Source organism: Oryx dammah, unplaced genomic scaffold, assembly GCF_014754425.2.
Source record: "Oryx dammah isolate SB20612 unplaced genomic scaffold, SCBI_Odam_1.1 HiC_scaffold_19, whole genome shotgun sequence".
In the NCBI taxonomy this organism is placed as follows: Eukaryota; Metazoa; Chordata; class Mammalia; order Artiodactyla; family Bovidae; genus Oryx; species Oryx dammah.
In genome coordinates, this window is record NW_024070203.1 from 87,399,869 (window position 1) to 87,423,191 (window position 23,323).

Genomic DNA, 23,323 nt, shown 5'->3' on the forward strand with positions numbered 1-23,323 from the left:
ACCCCATGAATCGCAGCACGCCAGGCCTCCCTGTCTATCACCATCTCCCGGAGTTCACTCAGACTCACATCCATCGAGTCAGTGATGCCATCCAGCCATCTCATCCTCGGTCGTCCCCTTCTCCTCCTGCCCCCACTCTCTCCCAGCATCAGAGTCTTTTCCAATGAGTCAACTCTTCACATGAGGTGGCCAAAGTACTGGAGCTTCAGCTTTAGCATCATTCCTTCCAAAGAAATCCCAGGGTTGATCTTCAGAATGGACTGGTTGGGTCTCCTTGCAGTCCAAGGGACTCTCAAGAGTCTTCTCCAACACCACAGTTCAAAAGCATCAATTCTTCAGCGCTCAGCCTTCTTTACAGTCCAACTCTCACATCCATACATGACCACAAGAAAAACCATAGCCTTGACTAGACAGACCTTAGTTGACAAAGTAATGTCTCTGCTTTTGAATATACTATCTAGGTTAGTCATAACTTTTCTTCCAAGGAGTAAGCATCTTTTAATTTCATGGCTGCAGTCACCATCTGCAGTGATTTTGGAGCCCAAAAAAATAAAGTCTGACACTTTCTACTGTTTCCCCATCTATTTCAGAAGCCTCTTAAGAGTCCCTTGAACAGCAAGGTATTAGACCAGTGAATCCTAGAGGGAATCAGTCCTGAATATTCATTGGAAAGGCTGATGCTGAAGCTGGAAATCCAATACCTTGACCACCTGATGCAAAGTGCATATTCATTGAAAAAGTCTCTGATGCTGGGAAAAAATGAGGGCAAGAGGAGAAGGGGGCGACAGAGAATGAGATGGTTGGATGGCATAACTGACTCAATGGACATGAGTTTGAGCAAACTCCAGGAGATACTGAAGGACAGGGAAGCCTGGCATGTCGCTGTCCATGGGGCGGGAGTGAGGGCGGGGGGGCACAAAGAATCCAACATGACTGAACAACAAAAATATGAAAACAAAATTCTGCCTTTTGCAGCAATGTAGATGGACCTGGAAAATACTGTGCTTAGTGAAATGTCAGACAAAGACAAATACTGTGTATTTTGGACAGTATTTGTGGAATCTAAAAAATAAAAAGAATGTATTCAGCACAACAGATTCAGATATATATATATAACTATCTTGGTTATCAGCAAGAAGAAAGGAGCAAGGAGGGACAAGATAGTGGTATGGAATTAATAGATACAAACTCTTACATAAAATAGATTAGCCACAAAGATATATAGCAAGGCAGCTATAGCCATTGTTTTGTAATAACTTTTAATGGAATACAGTCTGCAAAAATACTGAATCACTATGCAGTATACCTGAAAGCAATTCTCGCCTGGAAAATTCCATGGAGAGAGGAGCCTGATGGGCTTCAGTTCATGGGGTCACAAAGAGTCAGGCATGGCTGAGCTCACACACACACACACACACACACACACACAATATAAAATTATTATAAGTCAATTATACTTCAGTAAAAATAAACAAACCAATAGCTTTACACACAAGAAATATAAACCATGTCCCAGATGCTACATATTCAAGGATCATAAAATTAAATGCTTGCCCTGCCCAAGCAGGTTTCAAAAGGTGAGGACTATGGAGATCAGGAGAGATTATGCCCATAAAATGGGAGCCATGGCCCCTCTCTTAAATCCACTTTTGTCTTGTAATAATGGAAGTTCAAAGTGCTTAGATATTGCAGGGCTTTCTCTTAAGAAGCCAGAAATCTGAACACATATGGGAAAATTTGTGATGTTTGAATATTAGCAACTGCTGTAGACTGAATTATGACCCCTTCAAAATTTATTTTGAAGCCCTGGTTCCCCGTTTCATCTGTTTTTGGAGATAGAAATTTTAGGAGCTACTAAGGCTAAACTATATTGTACAAATCTATATCTAGTCAACTCAAAAAGATTGTTGGCCATAAAAGCAGAGGAGTAAGAAGGCTCTCTCTCTCCCCACATGCAGGCACCAAAGAAAAGCCAAGAGAGGACACAGAGAGAAGGCACCTCTGTGCAAGCGAGGAAGAGCACCTCCACCAGAAACTGAATCAACTGGCATCTTGGACTCGGACTGCCTGGCCTCCAGAACTGTGAGAGTTTCTGATGTTTAAAGCAGTTAATAGTATTATGCTGAAGAAAGCAGGAAAAACCACTAAGCCATTCAGGTATGACCTAAATCAAATCCCTTATACTATACAGTGGAGGTGACCAATAGATTCAAGGAATTATATGTGCTAGACAGAATGCCTAAAGAACTATGGATGGAGGTTTGTAACATTGTACAGGAGGCAGTGACCAAAAGCATTCCAAAGAAAAAGAAATTCAAGACTGCAGAGTGGTTGTCTGAGAAGACTTTTACAAATATTAATAATAAATATTAATATTAAACAAGTGAAAGGCAAGGGAGAAAGCAAAAGACATACCGAATTGAGTGAAGAGTTCCAGGGAAGAGCAAGGAGAGATAAGAAAGTTTTCTCAAGTGAACAATGCAAAGAAATATATAGAGGAAAACAATAGAATGGGAAAAAACTAGAGATCACTTCAAGAAAATTAGAGGTATCAAAGGGAAATTTCACGAAAAGATGGGCAAGATAAAACACATAAACAGTAAAGATCTAACAGACACAGAAGAGATTGAGAAGAGGTAGCAAGAATAAACAGAAGAACTATACAAAAAAGGTTTCAATCACCCAGATAAGCATGATGGTGTGGTCACTCACTAGAGTCAGGCATTCTGGAGTGTCAAGTTAAGTGGGCCTTAGGAAGAATTGCTAAGAACAAAGCTATAGGAGGAAATGAAATTCCAGCTGAGCTATTTCAAATCCTGAAAGATGATGCTGGAAAGTGCTGGACTCAATATGTTAGCAAATTTGGAAAACTCAGCAGTGGCCACAGAACTGAAAAAGTTCAGTTTTCATTCCAATCCCAAAGAAGGGTAATGCTAAAGAATGTTCAAACTACAATACAATTGTGTTCCTTTCACATCCTAGCAAGTTTATGCTCAAAATTGTTCAAGCGAGGTTTCAGCATTATGTGAACTGAGAATTTCCAGATATACAAACTGGGTTCCGAAGAGGAAGATGAACCAGAGATCAAATTGCCAACATTCACTGGATCATGGAGAAGGCAATAGAATTGCAAAAAAAATAACTACTTTTGCTTCATTGACAACACTAAAGCCTTTGACTCGGTGGATCACAACAAACTGTGGAAAATTCTTAAAGATTTGGGAGTACCAGAGCACCTTACCTGTCCCCTGAGAAATCCATATGTGGGTCAAAAAGCAACATTTAGAACTAGGCATGAAACAGCTGGCTGATTCAAAATTGGGCAAGAAACGCCACAACACTATATGTTGTCACCCTGCTTGTTTACCGTCTATGCAGAGTACATCACGTGAAACGCTGGGCTGGATGAATCAAGATTGCTGGGAGAAAGATCAACAACCTCAGATATGTAGATGATACTATTTTAATGGCAGAATGTGACAAACTAAAAAGCCTCTTGATGATGGTGAAAGAGGAGACTGAAAAAGCTGGCTTGAAAATCAACATTCAAAAATAATAATAATAAGATTGTGGCATCTGGTCCTATCACTTCATGGCAGAAAGAAGGGGAAACAGTGGAAACAGAGTCAAATTTTATTTTCTTGGGCTCCAAAGTCACTGCAGACAGTCACGGCAGCCTTGAAATTGAAAGACGCTTGCCCCTTGAAGGAAAGCTGTGACAAACCTAGACAGTGTGTCAAAAAACGGAGACATCACTTTGCCAAAACGTCCATATAAGCAGAGGTATGGTTTTTCCAGCAGTCATGTACAGATGTCAGAGTTGGATCATAAGGCAAGCTGAGCACCAAAGAAGTGATGCTTTAGAATTATGGTGCTGGACAAGACTCAAGAGAGTCCCTTGGACTGAAAGAAGATCAAGTCAGTCAATCCTAAAGGAAATCAACACTGAATATTCATTGGAAGGACTGATGCTAAAGCTGAAGCTCCAATACTTCAGCCACCTGATGGGAATAACCAACTCAATGGAAAAGATCCTGGTTCTGGGAAGGATTGCAGGCAAAAAAAAAAAAAAAGAAGAAGATGGGAGCAGAGAATGGGGTGGTTGTGAAAGTGAAGTTGCTCAGTCGTGTCCGACTCTTTTCAACCCCATGGACTGTAGCCTACCAGGCTCCTCCCTCCATGGGATTCTCCAGGCAAGAATACTGGAGTGGGTTGCCATTTCCTTCTCCAGGGGATCTTCCCAACACAGGGATCAAACTCGGGTCTCCTGCATTCCAGGCAGACGCTTTAACCTCTGAGCCACCAGGGAAGCCCATGACAGCATCATCAACTGGATGGACATGAATTTTAGGAAACTCCAGGAGATAGTGGAGGACAGAGGAGCCTGGCGTGCTTCATCCATGGGGCTGCAAAGAGCTGGACATGGCATCTCAACTGAACAACAATAAAAAGAAGTACTGTTATGGCAGCCCAAGCAGACTAAGATAGTAACTTACTTTAAAATTTGTCTAAATTTCTGTGTGTGGATCAATCAAAGTAATTTTGGGGGTGGTATATATCTGAGGTCAGAGAGAAGAACAGCAACTGAGTAACATCTTTGGGAGGGTTCCTTGACTGTGTAACATTAAGAATCTGCTCAGTTGTGTCCGACTCTGCAACACCCTGTCTGTCCATGGAATTCTCCAGGCAAGAATACTGGAGTGGGTTGCCATTCCCTTCTCCAGGGGAATTTCTTGACTCAGGAATTGAATCTGACTCAGGGCAGATTCTTTACTGCCTGAGCTACCAGGGAAGTCCATGAAGAATCCTAGTCTTGTGGTTAAGATAACCTACTTGTATACTAATTTTTATACTTTATATAAAATTACCAGTCATTTAAACTTTATATGCCTCATTTCTTTATTCCTTAAAGCCAGAGATTAGTAATATCAGCATCTCTAGGTATAATATTTAATATCATGTATTTATCTCAAAGACTTCTCTACACTACACTAAACCATACCTTCTTCTTGGGCACAGAAGGAGACATTTCCTAACCTCTCTTGTAGTATCTGGCTGAGTTCTAGCCAATGGAATATGGAAGATGAGGTGTGAAGGATGTGTACCACTTCAGACTGGGATCATCAAAATCTTTCCCCAACTTCAAAAAAAATCCTTTCCATGTGAGATCCTCTATCTTTTTTTCCTTTCAGCATGAAGCAAATTATTAGGGAGAACTTGGAAGACACACAGAAAAAGATCAGAGAGCAAAAGATTGGAAAAAGCCTGAGTTCCTAAACCAGAAAAACAGCCTGCCAATCAAAAACAGCATTATAGGGTTTGATGTGAAAAAGAAATAGATTCTATTATGTTGAGTCCTGAAAGGCAGTGTCAAAGAATGTACAAACCATTGCATAATTGCACTCATTTCACATGCTAGCAAGTAATGCTCAAAATTCTCCAAGCTAGGCTTCAGCAGTGCATAAACCAAGAACTTCCAGCTGTACAATTTGGATTTCGAAAAGGCAGAGGAACCAGAGATCAAATTGACAATATCCACTGGATCATAGAAAAGGCAAGAGAATTCCAGAAAAACATCTACTTCTGCTTTATTGACTATGCTAAAGTCTTCAACTGTGTGGATCACAACAAACTGTGGAAAATTCTTAAAGAGATGGGAATATCAGACCACTTTATCTGACTCCTACGAAACCTGTACGCAGGTCAAGAAGCAACAGTTAAAACATGGGACAACATGGGACAATGGGCTGGTTCAAATATGGGAAAGGAGTATATTAGGGGTGTATATTGTCACCCTGCTTATTTAACTTAAATCAGAGTACATCATGCAAAATTCTGGGCTGGATGAAGCACAAGCTGGAATCAAGATTGCCTGGAGAAATATCAATAACCTCAGATATGCAGATGACTCCACCCTTATGGCAGAAAGCAAAGAAGAACTGAAAAGCCTCTTGATAAAGGTGAAAGAGGAAAGTGAAAAAGCTGGCTTGAAACTCAACATTCAAAAAACTAAGATCATTGCATTTGGTCCCATCACTTCATAGCAAATAGATGGGAAACAATGACACACATCGTTTTCTTGGGCTCCAAAATCACTGCAGATGGTGACTGCAGCCATGAAATTAAAAGACGCTTGCTGCTTGGAAGAAAACCTATGACCAACCTATATCATATTAAAAAGTAGGGACATTACTTTGCTGACAAAGGTCTGTCTAGTCAAAGCTGTGATTTTTTCCAGTAGTCATGTGTGGATGTGAGTTGGACCCTAAAGAAGGCTGAGTGCTGAAGAATTGATGCTTTTGAACCACAGTGTTGAAGATTCTTGAAAGTCCCTTGAACTGCAAGGAGATTAAAAAAATAAAAAGTCCATCCTAGAGGAAATCAGTCTTGAATATTCATTGGAAGGACTGATGCTGAAACTGAAGCTCCAATACTTTGGCCACCTGATGCAAAAAACTAACTCATTGGAAAAGACCCCGATGCCAGGAAAAGTTGAGGGCAGGAGGAGAAGGGGACAATAGAGAACAAGATGGTTGGATGGCATCACCGACTCAATGGACATGAGTTTGAGCAAGCTCCAGGAGTTGGTGATGGACAGGGAGGCCTGGCAAGCTGCAGTCCATGGGGTCACAAAGAGCTGGACACAACTGAGCAACTGAACAACAACAAATAGCAGCTAGGAATATCCTAAATAGTACACTATGTCTTCTGCATCCCATTCAGTTCTGCTCACAAGTCTCAGGAGATTATAAGCTTTTTCATAAAATATTTACTTATCAATTATATTTATGTGATTGCCCTAAAGCAATTTACAGTTTTATTACAAATTAATTTAAAAAGTCATAAAATCTGAATCTATTCAACCACTTTTGGATTTTTTTGTTGAATGTGTCTTATAAATGTTGTAGTATCTATACACTTATTTGATGAAAATTGAAAGAAATATGAATGTTATCTTTGCACATTAGGAGATACAATATTTATAAAATGTTTATGACATATGTGTATATTTATATATCATAATTTACTATGTATAACAGATATACTGTATTATATTATATTCCATTAATTTATATTATACTATATAGATTCTTTTCTTACAATATTAAGTTGAAGAAAAAAATGCTCTGTTGTAAGCTCAATGTATTTAACACACCCTAGTCTTAAATGAAAAGTTAGATTAATCATCAGTCTTCAGAGAATACCACTACAAAGTGTTATTTTATTATTTCCTCTATGCTTATTCTTTGAATTTTGGGAATTATTAACTTCCCATTATGGATTAATTTAATAATCATTCTTTGATAAAGTACATTAGCCAATGACATCATGGCTTTAAAACTATATTTTTTTCAAAGGAGTTCCACATGCTATTGCAGTTAATCATAAAAGGTTAAGTCCAAGATTTTTATTTTATAAAATTCCTGGAGAAAACTTAAAAGATCTGTTTTGACAAAGTGTTTTGACAAAGTTAAACTGCAAAAATATGAAGACTGAATCTAAACTTTTTAGAGAGATGTTGCTGCTGCTAAGTCACTTCAGTCGTGTCCGACTCTGTGCAACCACATAGATGGCGGCCCACCAGGCTCCATCGTCCCTGGGATTCTCCAGGCAAGAACACTGGAGTGGGTTGCCATTTCCTTCTCCAGTGCAAGAAAGTAAAAAGTGAAAGTGAAGTTACTCAGTCATGTCTGACTTTTTGCGACCCCATGGACTGCAGCCTATCAGCCTCCTCCGTCCATGGGATTCTCCAGGCAAGAGTACTGGAGTGGGTTGCCATTGCCTTTAGAGAGATGTTAATCTGTTATAAAATTTTACTTCCCACAAAATAACTGAAAATCTCCCTAGTTTAAGAAAAAAAAATCTAAATTGTATATAAAACTGAAGTTTTGTGGAAGATTTAAGATGGTGGTTTAAAAAACCCTTAATTCACTTGGAGGAATAGATGCAGAAAATCACATCCCATTCACACAGATCCATAATCAGGAAGGATTACAAGGTACAGTCATTTTCTCATTACTAGTAATGAAAATCTAGTGGGAGCCATTTTTGTGATCACAGACTACCTTGCTAATACCAATACTAGTAGAAACTATTTTGGAAATCTCCATCTAAGATATTAGTGACACTCACTCGGCACGCCCTGGTGCGAGTCTCTCAGCTCCCGGAGGTATTCTAATTGGCCCCTACCTCTTTAACAGGTGATTCAAGCTTAGTAAGTGGGAGGGGAGAACAAGATAATGGAGAAGCAGGTGGACGTGGAGTACATCTCTCTCCACAGATACATCAGGAATACGCCTTCAGACACAGAAATGCATACAGAACACCAGCTGAGAGCCGACAGGAGTACCTGACCAGCAGAAAATAATATATAGAACCACACAAAATTGGGTTGGATGAAGGAATTAGGAGAAAAAACCGGAGTGTCAGTAGGACTGGACCTGCCCTCGGTGGGTGGGGGAACTGAGGCAGGGGTCCCATCTCCACATCAGGGCAATTGTCAGAGTCAGAGAAACATTTGAGGCTGAGAGTGACACAGTGGATCTGTGGCAGCCTAAATGGAATGAGAATCAGACAGTCCTTGCCGCAGCCAAACATACCCCAGACAGAGACGCAGGTCCCCTAGAAGGCGCAGCGGCTGCAAGCCGGAGTTTAAGGATTGTGGAGCAACGCCACGGCGAGGGCTGCTGTTGACTTTGGAGAGACGGGTTGAGGGTATCTAAGGAAGGAGGCTGTGATGGGAAATGCCTGTGGAGGAACGCCAGGCAGCCAAGGAAGCAAGGCGATACTGCTGAGTCATGCATAGGGGTGGAGCCATCACCATAGCCTCTCTCTCCCCACACGCCAGCATTGGCAGCTGAGCGATAAAGAGGCTGGCCCACCGAACGCCTGATGCACTGAACTACAGAGTAGGACCCCACACAGGGTGCCCCGTTAAGTGCCTGACGCACTGATCTACAGAGTAGGATGCCAGCCTGGGGGGCCCCTCTGTGTGCCTGACGCACTGAACGGAGAAGGACCCCAGGCGAGGGAGCCCTCTAAGTGCCTGAACGGGCAGAGCTATGGAAAAAGACGGCCCCAAAAAGGCCTTCTGATCGCCAGCTACAAGAGGTTCGAAAAAAGGGTCTCATAGGGCCATAACTCGGAGAAGGTGATGGCACCCCACTCCAGTACTCTTGCCTGGAAAATCCCATGGATGGAGGAGCCTGGTGGGCTGCAGTCCATGGGGTCGTGAAGAGTCCGGCACGACTGAGCGACTTCACTTTCACTTTTCAGTTTCATGCACTGGAGAAGGAAATGGCAACCCACTCCAGTGTTCTTGCCTGGAGAATCCCAGGGATGGGGGAGCCTGGTGGGCTGCCGTCTATGGGGTCACACAGAGTCGGACACGACTGAAGCGACTTAGCAGCAGCAGCAGCAGCAGCAGCAGCAGCAGGGCCATAACTCCTGCGACGGAGACAGTCCGAGTCCCTGCACACTTGGCGCCACCAGGGTCCCCGCGACCCCAGCAGCTGCTCCACCTTCACGCTCAGCCCTCGCTGGGGTAGAGCTGCCACAGGTGAAAACGTCTTGCATCTGTGCACGCGGAGTCGCTCGATTATGTCCAATTCTTCGTGATCCTGCGGACTGTGGCCTGCCAGGCTTCTCTGTCGGGGCGGGGGGGGCGGGGGCGGTGTTCTCCAGGCAAGAACACTGGAGTGCATTGGCCAATACTGGTTGCCATATCTTTCTAGAACGCTGTATTTCCTGCTGCCCTGGCCGCCAACTCCCCTGATGCTGCGAGAACCCCTGTGACCCAAGCAGCTGCAGCACCTCCACACCTGGCCCTCACAGGGGCAGACCCAAGTCCTCCAGGGCAGCCACAGGAGCAAACCCCGGTAGACGACCCACACAAAGAAATAAAAGGTGGAAATAAAACCACAGTTGAAACCCAGGGGTAGTATAGGTAAGGAAGATGGCCCCAAACCTTCCCACCAGCTGTACAAGCTGCGGATTAAATCCGCATGATCAACTAGGCACACTCTGTATCTATGGAATATATAAAAGGAAACTGAGAGCCCCCACAGAAGAAAACGCACTAGTTCTGATAGCTGTGGACATTGGAGGCAAGAACACACGGGAGTAGGACCAGATTAGAACCTGGGCTGCTCCCACAGCAGGTCCAGAGACCAGCACAGTGTTGGAGGGCATCCCAGGCAGGTGAGGTGGATGGTGACTCCCAGCGAGAGAAAGGGCTGACAGCAGTGACTCAAGAAAAACATTTATTATTCTTCTGTTTTAACTTGTTCTGTAGTTTCTTTTGGATTTTTTTTCTTCCCCCCTGCCTCCCCCGCCCCGTTGTAGTTGTTGATTTTACTGGCACTATGAAATCTAATTAAGCTTTTGAGATTTTTTTTTTAATCACATCTTTTATTGTTGTTATAAACCCCTGCCTCTACATTGGGCTTCAGTTCTGTGGAATTTTTTTCTTTTCCCTTTTTTTAATTTTAATTTTTAAACCTATTATTATTATTTCTACATTTATTCCTTTGTTTGCTTTTCCAACTGTTCTTTTTCCCTTGCAGTTAATCTTTAATGTATATAAATCTTCTTTATCTACCTCTATTTAACTTTGCCCATCTATTCTTTCTTTCCTTTCCTCTCAAAATATTGGTTAGTTTTGTTTTCACTGGTTTATTTCACAGTTGGCACCATGGTTTAGTTTTGTTTTCCAGTTTGTGCTTTAGTGAGTTTTGTTCTTAGCTAGTAAACATCATTTTTGGTATCCTTTGTTTGCCAGGTCAATCTAATGTACTTTATTTTTGTTGGACTGTTTCGATTTTGCTTATGGGTGTATATGTATATGTGTATATTCCATTATTTTAATTATTATTTGCCTGATTTTGTAACTGCCGTTGGTCTGGGGTTCATCTTTGGTTTCTCATTTTTGGGTATTTGTTTTAATTTCACTTAATGCCATAACAAACCACTTGTGGAATCTTCGTTCCTGACCAGAGATCAAGCCCTGAGCCTCTGGAGTGGGAGCACTGACTCCAAGACCCTAGATACCAGAGAACTAACCCTCGGGGGTATCAAACAGTGAGAACGCACACAGGCGAAACCACTGGAACACAAGACCCAGCGTCACCCAACCACCAATAGCACCCTGTGCAGGACACCTCCAAACAGCAAGCAAAACGGAAATACAAACCCAATCATCAGCAGACAGGACTACCACCTCACTCAGCCTTGTGCATCAGAGAAAAAAATAGATTAGCAAGTGGTGAAGGACCACTTCACCTGTGGTCCACGCATTGTTCAATCTGACGTCTTGAATTAGTTTTGGGTCAAGTGGGTTTGAGTGAGGCTGTGTGTGTGGCTTTTAAGAGTAGTTTTACTATTCCCTATTTTACTATCAGAACCCCTGCTGGCTCAGATGGTTAAGCATCTGCCTACAATGAGGGAGACCTGGGTTCGATCCCTGGGTTGGGAAGATCCCCTGGAGAAGGAAATGGCACCCCACTCCAGTACTCTTATCTGGAAAATCCTACGGACGGAGGAGCCTGGTAGGCTATGGTCCACGGGATCGCAAAGAGTCGGACACGACTGAGTGACTTCACTTCACTTACTATTCCCTATTGATCCTCAAGACCAGATGTTTGGGGGGACTTGTCTCTTCTGTGCAGAATCTAAGGGTAAGGGATGTGATTTTTGATTGGCGAAGTTGTATCTTTGTTTCTTCTACCCATCTTGATATCTTCCTCTATGTTGTGGAGAATTTGTTCATCCAGTTTTCAAATCCCTTTCATAGGGAATCAGCTACATGTATAGTTGCAGTTATAAAGATGCATGCTGTGGTTCTGACATGTCAGATTATTTGCAACACTATGGATGTAGTCCACCAGGAGTCCACCAGGCTCCTCTGTCCATGGGATTCTCCAGGCAAGAATGCTGAAGCACGTTGCCATTTCCTCCTCCAGGGGAATCTTCTTAACTCAGGAATTGAACCCATGTCTCCTGCACTGGCAGGTGGAATTTTTACCACTGTGCCATATATAAAGGACATGTGTGTGTGCATATATATATATATATATATATATATATATATATATGTAACTATATAGAGAACTCATACAACTCAATAACAACAACAAAAAAATCTGATTTAAGAATGAGCAGAGGATCTGAACAGGCATTTTTCCAAAGAGAAATACAGATTGCTATCAACAGACTAAAATATCTTTAACACCACTAATTATCAGGGAAATGCAAATCAAAACCACAAGGAGATATCAGATCACACATGTTCAGTTCAATTCAGTTCAGTTGCTCAGTTGTGTCCAACTTATTGTGACCCCATAGACTGCAGCGCACCAGGCCTCCCTGTCTATCACAAACTCCTGGAGTTTACCCAAACCCATGCCCATTGTGTCAGTGATGCCATCCAACCATCTCACACTCTGTCATCCCCTTCTCCTCCCACCTTCAATTTTCCCAGCACCAGGGTCTTTTCAAATGAGTCAGCTCTTCGCATCAAGTGGCCAAAGTACTGGAGTTGCAGCTTCAGCATCAGTCCTTTCAGTGAAAATTCAGGACTAATTTCCTTTAGGATGGACTTGTTGGATCTCCTTGCAGTTCAAGGGACTCTCAAGAGTCTTCTTCAACACCACAGTTCAAAACCATCAATTCTTCAGTGCTCAGCTTTCTTTATAGTCCAACTCTCACACCCATACATGACCACTGGAAAAGCCATAACTTTTACTAGACAGACCTTATTGACAAAGTAATGTCTCTGCTTTTTAATATGCTGTCTAGGTTGGGTACAGCTTTTCTTCCAAGGAGCAAGCATCTTTTAATTTCATGACTGTAGTCACCATCTGCAGTGATTTCGGATTCCACTCCCGCCCCCCAAAAAAATAAAGTCTGTCACTGTTTCCATTGTTTCCCATCTATTTGCCATAAGGTGATGGGACCAGATGCCATGATCTTAGTTTTCTGAATGTTGAGCTTTAAGCCAACATTTTCACTCTCCTCTTTCACTTGCATCAAGAGGCTCTTTAGTTTTTCATCACTTTCTGATGTAAGAAAAGGCAGGTCAGGTGGTCTGGTATTCCCATCTCTTTCAGAATTTTCCACAGTTTATTGTGATCCACACACTCAAAGGCTTTGCATAGTCAATAAAGCAGAAGTAGATGTTTTTCTGGAACTCTCTCACCTTTTTTGATGATCCAACGGATGTTGGCCATTTGATCTCTGGTTCCTCTGCCTTTTCTAATTCCAGTTTAAACACCTGGAAGTTCACAATTCACATACTGTTGAAGCCTAACTTGGAGAATTTTGAGCATTACTTTTCTAGCATGTGAGATGAGTGTAATTGTGTGGTAGTTTGAATATTCTTTGGCATTGTCTTTCTTTGGGATTGGAATGAAAATTGACTTTTTCCAGTCCTGTGGCCACTGCTGAGTATTCCAAATTTGCTGGCATATTGAGTGCAGCACTTTCACAGCATCATCTTTCAGGATTGGAAATAGTTCAACTGGAATTCCATCACCTCCACTAGTTTTGTTCGTAGTGATTCTTCCTAACACTCACTTGACTTTATATTCCAGGATGTCTGTCTCTAGGTGAGTGATCACACCATCGTGTTAATCTGGGTCGTGAAGATCATTTTTGTACAGTTCTGGTATTCTTACCACCTCTTCTTAATATCTTCTGCTTCTGTTAGGACATTACCATTTCTGTCCTTTATCGAGCCCATCTTTGCATGGAATGTTCCCTTGGTATCTCTAAGATTCTTGAGGAGATTCTAGTCTTTCCCATTCCATTGTTTCCCTCTATTTTTCACACTGATCACTGAGGAAGGCTTTCTTATCTCTCCTTGCAATTTTTGGAATTCTGCATTGAAATGGGTATATCTTTCCTTTCCTCCTTTGCTTTTCATTTCTCTTCTTTTCACAGGTATTTGTAAGGCCTCCTCAGCCAGCCATTTTTCTTTTTTGCATTTCATTTTCTTGGCAATGGTCTTGCTCCCTGTCTCCTGTACAATGTCACGAACCTCCATCCATAGCTCATCAGGCACTCTGTCTATCAGATCTAGTCCCTTAAATCTATTTCCCTTATAAATCTATACTGGCAGTTACCCTAATCTAATAAATATAGGCTTCAAGGAGCTGTCTCTATTATAATAGAGAAAAAGAGACTTTAAACAAATGCATAATAAATTATCAGGAGTGCTCTGATAGAAAATATTACAGAGTCAAGTGGAAATGGAGAATACTCTTCTTGGAGAAGATTTTAGGTTGGCTATGAAGATTAGTTCACCTATTTATTGGAAGTTGGGGGTAAATGGGAAGATGGTAATTCAGACCAAGACATCAATATGAGTAAAAAGTACAAGACCCTCAACAATATTGTGCAGGTGTAGTGAAGAAGCCACCAGTCATGTCATCACTGGGAGGAAAGGAAGAGTCACTGGGAGACAAGACTGGAGATGTAAAAAGCATCCCATTATAAAAGCTCTTATAAGTAATGTGATTACAATTTATGTATCAAATACAGAGGAGATATGAGTCTATGATATAACAGTTTCTGGCTTGGACAGCTGTGTAGATAATTTTATCATTCACTAAGATAAAAGTGTGGATAAAAATATAGCTTCAGCTTTATACAGTAATATGGCTAAAATTTTTTCTGTCAGATCAAATTTATGTCATTCCTTTTGCAAATGAGAACGCTGAACTCTGAGAATGTAACTGATATTACAAATACCTCCATCACACTTAATGGCAGAACAAGAGCTAGAATGCAATCATTCAGACTCCCAGGTTACAGCCTTTCTGATACAAATGTATAGGAAAATAAAAGACAATGACATTTGATGGGAGAGAATCTGGACTTTGATGGATAAATAAAATTAAAGTTGGTATGGTGTGCATGTGTATTTTAGTGACTAAGTTGTGTCTGGCTGTAGTGACACTGTGGACTGTGGTCTGCCAGGCTCCTCTGTCCATGGGATTCTCCAGGCAAGAATACTGGAGTGGTTTGCTGTTTCCTACTCCAGGGGATCTTCCCGACCCAGGAATCAAACCCAGGTCTCCTGCATTGCAGGCAGATTCTTTAGGGGAGATTAATAAGAGTTATCAAGGGAAAGGAGTTCATAGAAAGGTTTGGGACTTTAGGGGATACTCACTCAGGAGTAATATTAACATCAACAGGTAGTAACAAGAATATATTAATTTATTCAGATTATAGAAAACCAATCATGCCCGATAAAGGAGATTATCCAGCAAATATTTAAAGTGTACCAATAATGTGTCAGATACTATTCTAATCACTGAGAATACATCAGAAATAAAATGAATTTTTTCCTTATGAAGTTTTCAATGTAGAGAGAGGAAACAAAAATAACTGTATAACTATATGCCAGATATGCTATTAAGAAATGAAAGCAACACTCAGAGGATAATATGTGCTAAGAGTATCTATTTCATATAGGCTGGTCACAGAAAGCCCGATGTAACCAAGTGCAAGCCTGGTCTGCTCCCTGCACAACAGGCCAGTAATCAAGAGACTAGGAGCTGCGACAAGGAAGAGCAACTGTATTCAGAAAGTCAGGCATCCAAGAAGATGGCTAACTAGAGTCCTAGAGTACCACTTTATTGGGGTCTGAATGCTAGTTTATTTTATAGAATAGCGAGGGGAATGAGGTGAGGAAGTAAAGTAAAAAGGCCAAAAGTCTGGCAAAATATATCCTGGTTTAGCCAGCCTCAGGGAGGGGATGTGTTAATTCTCCTCAGCCATTCACAGGGGCAAGGTGACTCCCTGTGAGCTCAACAAAGGCACTTTGATTTCACATTCAGGTAGACGAGCAGGGTTCCCCAAGGTAGACCACTATGTATGCTTACAGCTATAGACAGAATCCTTTTAGTGATTATATTAATGAAAGAAATGGAAAGCAGAGGTTAAAGAAACCAATCCAACACGGAGTCAGATTTTGTCCTTCCCTGTTACACGGAGGGGAGTAAGGTATAAAACAGAGTAAACATCTGAAGAAAGAGCATCCCAGATAGAAAGCACGATGCAAAGGCCCTGAGGCATGAGCGTACATGATGTGGTAGGAATGGCTCATGGAGGTAACTGTGGTTAGAGCAAAAGAAACAGAAGGGCCTTGTCCAGAAGAAGTGGTTAGAGACGCAGTGGGGTGAGATCATGTATGACCCTGCAGGCCACCGTGAACATCTTAGCTTCTACCTTGAGTGATATGGAAGGTATTAGAATATTTTGAGCAAACAATGTTCTGATGCACATTTTAACAATATTACCCTGGCTACTGTGCCAACTTACAGACTGTAAATGGGCAAGGGGTGGAGTAAGAAAACTAATCAATAGGCTATTGCAGTAATCCTGGCAAGAACATTGGTGCTCTGGACCAAGATGGTTTTAGTAGAAGTGGTGAGAAATGGTTGTATTCTGGATATCTGTATATTGTTTCGTTGCTCCATCATGTCCAACTCTTGTGACTCCGTGCACTGTAGCCTGCCAGACTCCTCTGTCCGTGAGATTTCTCAGGCAAGATTGAACTAGCGTCTCCGTGTCTTCTGCAATGCAGGCAATGCAGGAGATGAGGTTTGATCCCTGGGTTGGGAAGATCCCCTGGAGGAGGGCACGGCAACCTACTCGGGTATTCTTGCCTGGAAAATCCCATGGACAGAGGAGCCTGGTGGGCTACATTCCACGGGGTCGCAGAATCATCCACAACTGAAGCTACTGAGAACATGTGCCTGATGCGTGTGTGTGTGTGTGTGTGTGTGTGTGATTCTCAGTGAGAAGGACTGAGAAGAACTCACATGCACTTAACTAGTAGACAGGAGCAGCTTTAACAGCAGGAATTGAGCCCATGGTTGAGGTACATGGTAAATGGTAAGGGGTAGCAGCCTCCCTTTCTCCCCTTCCCGCCCTGGGCCACAGGAAGGACTGGGCGGAAAGACAGCTATCCAAAGACAGTGAATACACATATGTACATGTGTGTGTGTGTGTGTGTGTGTGTGTGTGTGTGTATTGGGTTGGCAAAAATATTCCTTTGATATTAAGTAAAACATACATTTTTCATTTTCACCAAGAACTTTATTGAATCCTGTGATCAGTGTTTTATTCCAATACCATCTGCTATTTTCCAGGAAACTTCATAATTCCATCTTCCCCAAACTTTTTACCTCTTTGAACAAAGAACGGTTGCAGGTGCTTTTTACAGTCTTCCAGGAAATTGATATTTTTTCCATTATGGGAATGTTGTAAAGACCAAAATAAATGCAATACAAAGTTGAAATGTCTAATGAATACAGGCAATGAATCAGAGCTTCCCAACCAAACTGTAACAGTTTTTGCCTGGTCATTAAAGAAACATGCAGTCTTATGTTCTCCTGATGGAAGATTGTGCATTTTCTGTTAACTAATTCTGGATGATTTTCATCAGATGCTGCTTTCAGTTGGTCTAATTGGGAGCAGTACTTATGGGAATTAAACTTTTGGTTTTCCAGAAGGAACTCATAAATAGAGGACTCCTTTCCAGTCTGACCATATACACATCACCTGCTTTGGATGCAGACCAGACCTTGGTGTAGTTGGTGGTGGTTCATTTCACTTACCCCATGATCTCTGCCATTCAACATTATTGTCTATTATCCACTTTTCATTGCCTACCACAATCTGTCTTTAAAACAGAACATTTTTGCTATGTTTAAGTAAGGAATCTCATGTGGAAATATGGCCAAGAAGGTTTTTTCACTTAACTTATGTGGAATTCAAACATCAAAGCGATTAACATAACCAAGCTGGTGCAGACTTTCAATGCTTGATTCTCAATTAGTGTCTTGATTTGATCTCTATCAACTTCAACTTGTCGACTCAATCACAGATCATCATCCGTCAAGAAATCTTCAATGTGAAACTTTGCAAACCACTTTTGACACATTTGATCAGTCACAACAGATTCTATATACACTGTACAAATTTTTGTGTGTGTGTTTCAGTTGTGTTTTTACTTTTCTTGAAATAATAAAGCATAATATGCTGAAAATGTTACATTTTTTCTTCCACCTTCAATATTAAAATAGCTACACAAAAATTATTTTGGCCACCTGATGTGAACAGTTGACTCATTGGAAAAGACCTTGATGTTGGGAGGGATTGGGGGCAGGAGGAGAAGGGGACGACAGAGGATGAGATGGCTGAATGGCATCACCAACTTGATGGACATGAGTTTGGGTAAACTCCAGGAGTTGGTGATGGACAGGGAGGCCTGGTGTGCTGAGATTCATGGGATTGCAAAGAGGCAGACAAGACTGAGAGACTAAACTGAACTGAACACAAAAATTCACCAATTTGGATGTTTCTTTTTTTAAATGCACACTAATAGAACTAACACCAAAAAAAAGATGTCCTTTTCATCATAGGGGACTGGAATGCAAAAGCAGGAAGTCAAGAAACACCTGGAGTAATAGGCAAACTTGGCCTTGGAGTATGGAATAAAGCAGGGCAAAGGCTAATAGAGTTTTGCCAAGAGAACACACTGGTCATAGAAAACACCCTCTTCCAACAACACAAGAGAAGACTCTTCACAAGGACATCACCAGATGGTCAACACTGAAATCAGATTGATTATATTCTTTGCAGCCAAAGATGGAGAAGCTCTATACAGTCAGCAAAAACAAGACCAGGAGCTGACTCTGGCTCAGATCATGAACTCCTTATTGCCAAATTCAGACTCAAATTGAAGAAAGAAGCGAAAACCACTAGAGCATTCAGGTATGACCTAAATCAAATCCCTATGATTACACAGAGGAAGTGAGAAATAGATTTAAGGGACTAGATCTGATAGATAGAGTGCCTGATGAACTATGGATGGAGGTTCATGACATTGTACAAGAGACAAGGATCAAAACCATCCCCATGGAAAAGAAATGCAAAAGAGCAAAATGACTGTCTGAGGAGTCCTTACAAATAGCTGTGAAAAGAAAAGACACGAAAAGCAAAGGAGAAAAGAAAAGATATAAGCATCTGAATACAGAGTTCCAAAGAATAGCAAGGAGAGATAAGAAAGCCTTCCTCAGTGATCAATGCAAAGAAATCAAGGAAAACAACAGAATGGGAAAGACTAGAGATCTCTTCAAGAAAATTAGAGATACCAAGGGAACATTTCATGCAAAGATGGGTTCGATAAAGGACAGAAATATCTAACAGAAGCAGAAGATATTAAGAAGAGGTGGCAAGAATACACAGAAAAACTGTACAAAAAAGATTTTCATGACCCAGGTAATCACGATGGTGTGATCATTCACCTAGAGACAGACATCCTGGACTGTGAAGTCAAGTGGGCCTTAGAAAGCATCACTACAAACAAAGCTAGTGGAGGTGTTGGAATCCCAGTTGAGCTATTTCAAATGCTGAAAGATGATGCTGTGAAAGTGCTGCACTCAATATGCCAGCAAATTTGGAAAACTCAACAGTGGCCACAGGACTGGAAAAAGTCAATTTTCATTCCAATCCCAAAGAAAGGCAATGCCAAAGAATGCTCAATCTACCGCACAATTGCACTCATCTCACACACTAGTAAAGTAATGCTCAAAATTCTCCAAGCCAGGCTTCAGCAATACGTGAACCGTGAAGTTCCAGATGTTCAAGCTGGTTTTAGAAAAGGCAGAGGAACCAGAGATCAAATTGCTAACATCTGCTGGATCATGGAAAAAGCAAGAGAGTTCCAGAAAAACATCTATTTCTGCTTTATTGACTATGCCAAAGCCTTTGACTGTGTGGATCACAATAAACTGTGGAAAATTCTGAAAGAGATGGGAATACCAGACCACCTGAGCTGCCTCTTGAGAAATCTGTATGCAGGTCAGGAAGCAACAGTTAGATCTGGACATTGAACAACAGACTGGTTCCAAATAGGAAAAAAGAGTACGTCAAGGCTGTATATTGTCACCCTGCTTATTTAACTTACATGCAGAGTACATCTTGAGAAACGCTGGGCTGGAAAAGCACAAGCTGGAATCAAGACTCCTGGAAGAAATATAAATAACCTCACATATGTTGATGATACCACTCTTATGGCAGAAAGTGAAGAGGAACTAAAAAGCCTATTGTTGAAAGTGAAAGAGGAGAGGGGAAAAGTTGGCTTAAAGCTCAAAATTCAGAAAACTAAAATCATGGCATCTGGTGCTATCACTTCATGGGAAATAGATGGGAAAACAGTGGAAACAGTAGCTGACTTTATTTTGGGGGGGCTCCAAAGTCACTGCAGATGGTAATTGCAGCCATGAAATTGAAAGACACTTACTCCTTGGAAGGAAAGTTATGGCCAACCTAAATGACATATTGAAAAGCAGAGATATTACTTTGCCAACAAAGATCCGTCTAATCAAGGCTATGGTTTTTCCAGTGGTCATGTATGGATGTGAGAGTTGGACTGCGAAGAAAGCTGAGTGCTGAAAAATTGATGCTTTTGATCTGTGGTGTTGGAGAAGACTCTTCAGAGTCCCTTGGACTGCAGGGAGATCCAACCAGTCCATTCTAAAGGAGATCAGTCCTGGGTGTTCTTTTGAAGGACTGATGCTAAAGGTGAAACTTCAATACTTTGGCCACCTCATGAGAAGAGTTGACTCATTGGAAAAGAGTCTGATGCTGGAAAGGATTGGAGGTAGGAGGAGAAGGGGACGATAGAGGATGAGATGGCTGGACGGCATCACCGACTCGAAGGACATGAGTTTGAGTGAACTCTGGGAGCTGATGATGCACAGGGAGGCTGGCGTGCTGAGATTCATGGGATCACAAAGAGTCAGACACAACTGAGCAACTGAAATGAACTGAACTGAACTGAACTGAACATGACAGCTGTCACATTACAGTCTAACAAAATGATTTCAAATGAAGTAAAAAAGAACAAGCACTACTAGAGTCATCTTACAGAAAAAACAAATCTACCCTTTGGCCAACCTAAGATATATATGCATATGTATGGTATAACATTATATATATGTTATAATATCAAACAAAGACCTGAGCCTCCCTAGTGGCTCAGTGGTAAAGAATCTGCCTGCCAATGCAGGAGAGAAAAGTTTGAACCCTGATCCAGGAGGATCCCACATGCTGCAGAGCAACTGAGCCATGCACCACAACTTTTGAGCTTGCATTCTGAAGCCTGGGAGCCACAGCTACTGCAGCCCATGCAACCTAGAACGCATGCTCTGAAACAAGAGAAGCCACCGCAATGAGAAGCCTCTATACCCTTCCACTGCAACCAGAAAGTAGTAGACTCCAAAAACCACGATCTTTCATAGTTTACATGTATAAAAATATTTAATCCTTGGGGTCAGTTAATTCTCAGCCTTTCTGTTTTTATTACAGGGAAAAAGTATATTTCATTGGTCATTTTAAACATATAATACATATGAAATAAATATGAAAGGGCAAGTTTTCCTTAAATGTCTCTGAAAGACTTAAGTAATTTCTATGTATGCATTTTGGATAAATTGCCTTAAGAAGTCTCATGAAGGAAAAGAAACCTGAATGCCAAGTCTTCATTAATTTGTTGTAGTTTATTTTCTCATTTTAAATACCCATTTCCATGTCTAATTTTGTGAAGGTGACTGCAGCCATGAAATTAAAAGATGCTTGTTCCTTGGAAGGAAAGCTATGACAAAACTAGACAGTATATTAAGAAGCAGACATCACTTTGCTGACAAAGGTCTGTACAATCAAAGCTATGATTTTTCCAGGAGTCACAAGCAGATGTGAGAATTAAGCCATAAAGAAGGCTGAACACCAAAGCATTGATGCTTTCAAACTGTGGTGTTGGAGAAGACGCTTGAGAGTCCCTCCCTTGGATTGCAAGGAGATCAAAATAGTCAATCTTAAAGGAACTCAACCCTGAATATTCATTGGAAGGGCTGCTGTGAAAGCTGAAGCTCCAATACTTTGGCCACCTGATGGGAAGAGCCACCTCACTGGAAAGACCCTGATGCTGGGTAAGACTGAAGGCAAAAGAAGAAGAGGGTGGCAGAGGATGAAATGCTTAGACAGCATCGATGAATCCATGGACATGAATTTGAGCAAAGATCAGGAGATACTGGAGGACAGAGGAGCCCACGTGCTGCAGTCCATGGGGTCACAGAGAGTCAGACACAACTTAGTGAGTGAACAGCAACAGCAAAATGTTTTCTAAAAGAATGAGCCAAAACCTAAACATAGTCCCCCTAAAATGTGCCCCTTTCCAGGCCCGTGGTGTTTACAAAAGGAAAACATCCAAGAAATTCAGGGGAGCTAGTGTGAAAGAGAGGGGCTTCCCTGATGGCTCAGAGGTCAAGAATCTGCAGGAGAGGCAAGTTCAGTCCCTGGGTTGGCAAGATCGCCTGGAGGAGGGAATGACAACCCGCTCCAGTATCATTGGCTGGAACATCCGATGGTCAGAGGAGCCTAGTGGGCTACAGTACAAAAGGCCACAAAGAGACATGGCTAAGCGACTGAGCACACACAGAAGGCACAGAAAACAGGGGACTAAATAGAGGGGAGGAAGGCAGCACAGCCGGAATGCACCCAGACCAGTTGATTGTCTGATGAGGCAACACTGCCTGGAAGGGCTCTCAAGCCAGGAGGATGAAGGTTGGTGGAGTTTTTGTAGAATGGATTCTTTGGCAGACCCAGATCTATACGATTTAATCTCTCTTATTATGGTTCCTCAAGGGTAAAGGAGGTAGAATCTAGAAATAAATTTTAAAATAAAATATCTGGCCTAGAAAGCAAAAGGAAAATAAAGGTAAAGGAAGCGTTCTGCTCCAAAAGCCTCACATAAAGTCTTTCATGTGGGAAAAAAAAAAAAAAAAAGGCTAAGGGGAGCCACATATAAATTCAACAGTCAAAAGCCTGGGTGAGCTTTTTTAAACAATAATAAAAATACTTATATAGCTCTTACCATGTACCAGATACTCTTTACATATACATTAGCTCATTTAATCATCCTAATAATTCTTTGAAATGGATAAGACAGTTATCCCCATTTTACTAATGAGAAAACTGAGGTAAAAAGAAATTATGTAACCAGTCCAAGGCCACACAGCTGGGAAGTGGCTGAGCCAGGATTAAAACCAGGCGACTTGCCTGACTCCAGAGTAAGTTTATTTAATTCTTTACCCTATGGCAAAAGATGCCATGTGTACAAAAGGGACAGGAAGGCATAGTAAAAAATGTAAGCTTTGGAAAAATTTTAAAAAAAGAAAAAAAGCATAGCCTGCTCTCTTTCTCCAAGAAAGGAGGAGTAGAGAGATGTAAGATGTAAATAATTTATAAAAAT

The 23,323-nt window shown here is 41.5% G+C and overlaps 1 protein-coding gene across 1 annotated transcript in view; it reads right to left on the bottom strand.

Moving 5' to 3' along the window:
* CNBD1 (cyclic nucleotide binding domain containing 1) overlaps positions 1 to 23,323 on the bottom strand; it is a 429,355-nt gene that overhangs the window by 382,360 nt on the left and 23,672 nt on the right. The gene's annotated exons all lie outside the window — the stretch shown is intronic.